Source organism: Cupressus sempervirens, chromosome 8 (genome assembly GCF_028749045.1).
Source record: "Cupressus sempervirens isolate cs-2001-9-10 chromosome 8, ASM2874904v1, whole genome shotgun sequence".
NCBI lineage: Eukaryota > Viridiplantae > Streptophyta > Pinopsida > Cupressales > Cupressaceae > Cupressus > Cupressus sempervirens.
The window spans coordinates 635,398,982-635,405,305 of record NC_143125.1 but is presented as its reverse complement, the minus strand read 5'-3'; the positions used below and the strand labels follow the sequence as shown (position 1 = coordinate 635,405,305).

The 6,324-nt window shown below is 30.0% G+C and overlaps 1 pseudogene; it reads right to left on the bottom strand.

Moving 5' to 3' along the window:
- Positions 1-1,850: 1,850 nt before the first annotated feature.
- LOC149544033 (pto-interacting protein 1-like) lies at positions 1,851-3,231 on the bottom strand (annotated as a pseudogene).
- Positions 3,232-6,324: the final 3,093 nt, after the last annotated feature.

Genomic DNA, 6,324 nt, shown 5'->3' with positions numbered 1-6,324 from the left:
ATCAGGTGCACAATTCTAATTCCAAGGGTAGGAATTTCCCTTTGGCATCGGGTTTTGCCTATATGGGACAAAACCTATGCCTATATGAACCAATTTTTGACTAAGGTAATTAGTCGACAACTTCAAGGATTCTTGTAATTTTTATATGGTCGTCCCAATTGAATTTTTTGACAAAACGAAAACCCATTATAGGTCTTATTATTTTGTTTCAAAAATGTAAATTTTATAGTGTTATAAGTCCATTTTCTATTTTTGCATTATTTATTAATCAAAAATGTCTGTTAAACATAAAATAGTGAGATTCACTAAAACTTTAATAACTTTTTTAGTTTTTTATATTTCTTAAATTAATTTACATGTCATCAATCTTCACACAGTTCTTTTGAAGTTTAAAAAATAAATTTAAAAAAGTTCAATTTTGATTAAATTATTGTGTCCATACATGAGAGGTTTTAGAAATTAGTTTAATCGTCAATTATAAATAAATAAATAAATAATATTCATTAAAAAAATTTTAAAAATTATTTTCATCAATCTTTGGCACGTCAAGTAACTTTGTTTAAAAGAATTCACAAAAATCCATTTAGTTGTGTCAAATTATGGTGTCCATACATAAGTGTGGTAAGGTCCTGAAACAAGCATTGTGAAATAGTAGCTTTTAAAGATCCATACCAAAATAATAATTTATCATATGGGTATACAAATAAATTACATGTTCAAAAAGTACATTGCAGCACTACAATATATTTCAAAAATGGAAAAAAATTCCCTTTTTGGCAAAAACTGAGACCTAACATCTTGCACTAACCCTATGATTGAAATAGCAATAAAGATTGGTATTTATAGATAAGTGTTAATATGAATGTGTATTTTCCTTGTTTATCTATCCATTAAACAAGAAAACTTTATAAACAAAATCATAAAAATGATTTGTGGAAAATGAAAAAAGTAACATCTAAGAACTCAAGTTTAAATATCTTGAACTTTGTCAATATCCAATACTATCCACAAGCCTACTAAATAAAAAATAAATAATATACCCACTTCAAATCCTTGACGTAGCAAAGAAGATCATAAGCCCACAATCAATGTCATACATTGCAATATATAACGCACATCACTTCCAAATTAATTTCCTCCAACCAAAAATACTTTCAATGTTTCTTCATTGGGTTTGAATTGCTTGGTACACTAATTAAGTCTCACAAATATTGAGGCAGAAAGTAGGCTTTACAGGCACAACACAAAATTGATATTCGGCATACACTTTATTTCTATATCTATTAATTAATTTTAGGAAAATTGGGAAATGTCGATCTGTTTTTTAGTTTCTTTAGTTTATCTGCACTTATTCAAAATTTTTGAATCATAATATATATTTTTATTTAAAAACACATGAAAACTTTAAGAATAATAAATATTTTCTAACTACAAAATAATGTGTACAATTCTATGGGTTAAACAAATAACATTTTTATGACTTATGAACAAAAATTTTCAATTTCAAACAAATATTTCAAATACTGTTCAAAAATCTGCCCTTTAATATGATTGACTTAGAATATAATTTTTAATCATAAGTTAATTTAAGTTTTCTATTTATAGTTCGGTAGGAACTAACAATAAGAAAAAAAAACTGAATATAGAAGTTATGATTAAAAATATATCATTGTCAATAGATCGATGAATAGTTCCAAATGAACCGAATACTAATCATCTTCCTAAGTGAAAAAACCTACACCCCCAGAAATAACATCAAATCGTATCCCCTATTGCCTCTGGTGCACAGAACATGGACTATCTTTTCACGTGAAAGTTAAACAATTGCAATTTCCTCTTCTTCCTCCTGTCTAAAGACTAACATGGTTGTGGGCGATGTTTGCAACAGCGAAGGCCTCTTCTACAGAAAAGATGTCCGACCCATCTTTTTTAAGTTCAGAGTCCACAGCTTCTGCAAAACGGTTGTTCTCTATCATGTGCCTCACATGCCGTGGAATATGAAACTGACTTCAACCCCGTGCTTGATCAACAAATTGATCAACATGCCTCTGCCCCGCTAGCATCTCCAACACTACAATCCCAAAGCTGTAAACATCGTGTTTATAAGAGAGCTTGTTATTCCAGCAATACTCTGGAGCACAATATCCTTTAGTACCTATTATTTTATCAGTTGACCTGTGTTTTCCCTCCCAATCCACATGCCTAGAAAACCCAAAATAAACAAGCTTTGTCTCATTATCCTTAACATCCACCATGATATTCATTCCCTTGGCTATATCCATTATCATTCTCAAGCTCTGCTTCCAACTGTACGCAAACCCTAAACAATTTCCTCTCAAATAGTCATAAAGAGAACACCCATCTATATACATGTAGGCCAAGTAGGATATATTTGCTTCTATACACCAAGCTTATAACTTGTTTCTGTTGATTTGATCCAATCCCCGTAGAAGTTCAACTTCATTCTCCACCCACATTTTGGTGTCAGGTGATTTGTGTTCTATTTCCTTTATAGCAAAATCTCTGCCTTGGAAGGTCCCCCTGTAAACTCGTGCAAAGCTTCCTTCCCCAACTTTACGAGACTCATGGCAACAGCTTTTGATATAAGCAATCTGATCAAGTGTGAGGTTTGAGTAAATATGTGTAGGCACAAGTGGCAGTTCTTGATTAGAGGAGAGACCTGAGTGTTGGTTGATGCGACGCGCTCCCCTGCTTATAGGTGGTTAATTATGTGGTGTTCCATGCTCACTAACAGTCATGGCTTTTGGTGCAACGGCAAATGGGCCCTACAATTGGTATTAGATTTTGGTTTTGGACTGGTCATGGGTTCAAATCTCCCCGGTGCCTTCCCGACCCGCGTAAGCCCCTGGTATGCGCATTGAGGGGGAGATTGTTGGGTGATGCGATGCGCTCCCCTGCCCACAGATGGTTAATTATGTGGTTAATTCTTCCTCTTTTTCCAATCCCATTTATTCGAATTGTGTAATTACTATGAGGAGTAGTTGTTCTTTGAGGAGCCATTTGCAGATTGGAAGATAAGCTTGAGTGGACCTGATTTTGTTCAACATCAGCTCGCTCCTTTATATTCATTTGGGGTGAAGGTGAAGGGAAACTTGTTGCTTCTCGATTTTGCTCGGGTTTGGACCTCATCTTGTAAATGATACCGATTATAACCAAAAACACAATAGCAATCACTGCACCAGAGGAAAATGGGAAAAAGTAAAATAACATTGTTGCCAAATGTTTTTGACGGGGAAAAGTAAATTACGAAACTTACAAATTACTTATAGAAATTATTGTAGATGAGTTTATAGATACAGAATTATTGTAACCTTTTTTGGAATGCGTCTGATAAAATGATAACTGTCATTAGTAAACAACAACAACGAATAGAGCAAAATATAAGATTTTTATCATTGAGATTTTACCGTCGGGAGAAGAAGGTGGTTGAGAATCCAGCTGAAATGTTGTCGTCAGTGCTTTTTATCTGTGAAACTGAAATAAGTTAACTAATTTAATGATTGAATTTATTTTTATATAATTAATATTAAAGTAAAAGTTTTTATAAAAATATTAATTATTAATATTTGCCAAAAGATAAGTATTAGTAGGCAAGTACTATTGTGAAAATATTTTTATACTATTTTATTGGATGAATCATTTTGATTTTGATTCTTTTGATTTTTATTCTTATATAGAACAGATTATGTTTCATATTTTTTTTCTGACAGTAGTTAGTTTAGATGTCTATACTTTAATAATATATTTTTTACAATTAATTTTTTTCATTCAACTAAAATATTATAAATATTATTTATAATTATATTATATAATCTTTTTAGAAATGCTATGATATATTATTAAACTAGCTTTTATATATATATATATATATAAAAGTTGAGAGTTATCCTTCTTGAGGTGCCTATTGCACTGAGGCAATTTATGAAAATAAGTGCTTCGAGAAAGATAACTCTCAGCTTTTATATATATATATATATATATATATATATATATATATATAAAAGCTAGTAGTAGATGGCATAATTAATAATGATATTTGTTTAAGTATATTATATTTATTTATTTTATTATTATTTTTTATTTTTTAAAATGTTATTCTCATTTATTTTATTATTAGAATAAGTAATTTTAATTATTAATAAATATTAAAATAAAATTTGGCATAATGAATTTGAATAATTAATTTTGAACGACTTAATAAAAATGCCAAATTTTTTCAGTATAAATTTTATATTTTTATACATTTTATTATTAGTTTTGATGATTGTGCATAGATTATATGGCATCTAACATATCAATGAGAGCATAAATTTTATACATAATATACATATCAATGTTAGCATCAATTTTATAAATATTATTATTAGTGTTGACGATTATGCATATAAAATGTAAGATCAAATATCATAAGTATACCTTTAAACATCATTTGAAGAGTGGAATTTATTTATTACTGAATGAATCAGTACAATTATTACTTTAAAAACATTAGTACAATTACTTAAGATATAAATATTACTTAATACATCACTACAATTAATTAAGATCTATAAAAATAAAATATCATAAAAAAAGATAGGGTTTCTCAAAATAGAATAAATTAAAATGAAGAAAGTTTTCTTTATCATTTATTATTGTATGATAGAGACATTTTTAAAACATGGTATATAGTAGGAAGTGTTACAAACAAAATACTAATATGTCCAAAAGATTTCTATAGACATAACATTTAAAAATAACATATCACATTAACTATCTTTAAGGCGCTTAGGTCTATTTTCTTCATCCTTGTGCTTGGCAATTTGTTAACCTTTTTCATTTTCTCATAACGATCATATGTGAAAAGATGCATTATTCTCAAACACTGGAGAGATTTTACATGTGAAAATATCACAAATGTCAATCTTGCTCTTTCTCTTGGGCCCATATAAATTGTTGCTTTGGGAAGAGTCAATCCCTGAGATTTGTGAATAGTCAATGCCCATGCTAACCTCAATGGAAATTGAAGTTTTCTACCCTTTTGTGTTGGTGGTATTGGAATTATCTTTGGATTATGATCTTCAAATCTAGTCTTGAATAACCATCAAACTCAACCATCACATATGTTGGAGGCTCAGGCAGAGTAGTGCCTTGCTTGTAGACAATTTTTTGAATGTATCCAAGAGCCCCATTTACAAGACCAGCCTCTATCCATAGATTTGAAGTTAACATGACCCTTTAATCCTTACATATTAACAACTCTAGATCAAGCTCATCATTTGAACAGTAATCCATTGTATTAATAGCACCTACTTTTCATGCAACACAACATACAACAGGATGCTTCAATGAATGTAGCACTTTTTATTATGAGCATGAACATTTTCATTTGTTGAGAACAAATGAATATCATTATCAAATTCAAAATTTGTTGCAACATCTATGTTGATAGGGGTCCTTGACATTAGCAACCTCCAATCATCAATTTTTGGGTTTGTATCTCTTCGATTCATCAAAAGTTGGCAAAATATTTGTTGCTCAATATCTTCCCCATCTTGTCTAAATATCTTATCTAATGTGACAACAATCTTGAGTTCTTGCCATAGCAACTTTGCATGCTTATTACTGGCATATGCTACTCTATCATTGACAGGAGGCAACTGACCCAAATCTCCCACCAATATTATAGATACAACTAAAATACAATTGAGGAAAAGAATTATTTTAAAAACTATGTATTAATTCATAAATTTTATTGAAATATAGTATATTTCACACATGAGTGAGTTATTCATGATGCAAAAATAGAATCTTTACTTCCAAAGCTTATATGTGTAGATTGTGAAAATGCTTGGCGCAGTCATGAATCTATATTTTCCAACATGTTTTGACCAATGAAGCTCATTTCATCAATCAAAATATATTTTATATGTAACATTTCTTCTTGAAAACTTGTGAGTCTTGCTCCTTCCAGCTAAGAAAAATCTCTAATTGGTATCTTCAATTTTGAATGAATTGTAGAAGCTCCTATATTGAATGTTGCAACTCCTATTGGTGCAAGTAATAGAAGTGGAGAATGGGAGCTCATTGCCACATTTTGAAGAGATTGACTAATGGCACCAATTATATATGATTTTCCTATTCCTATTATTCCTTGAATTATCATAAATAATGGTTCTACATTTTGATTTCTATAGTAGTGTGTCATGATTATGTTCATTTCTTTTTTTTGTTTCTCACCAAGGGTCATGTAGTTTATGCATTCAGGAATTTCATCATAGATAAGACACCCATGATTCTTCATGTTACTTATGAAATTGATTG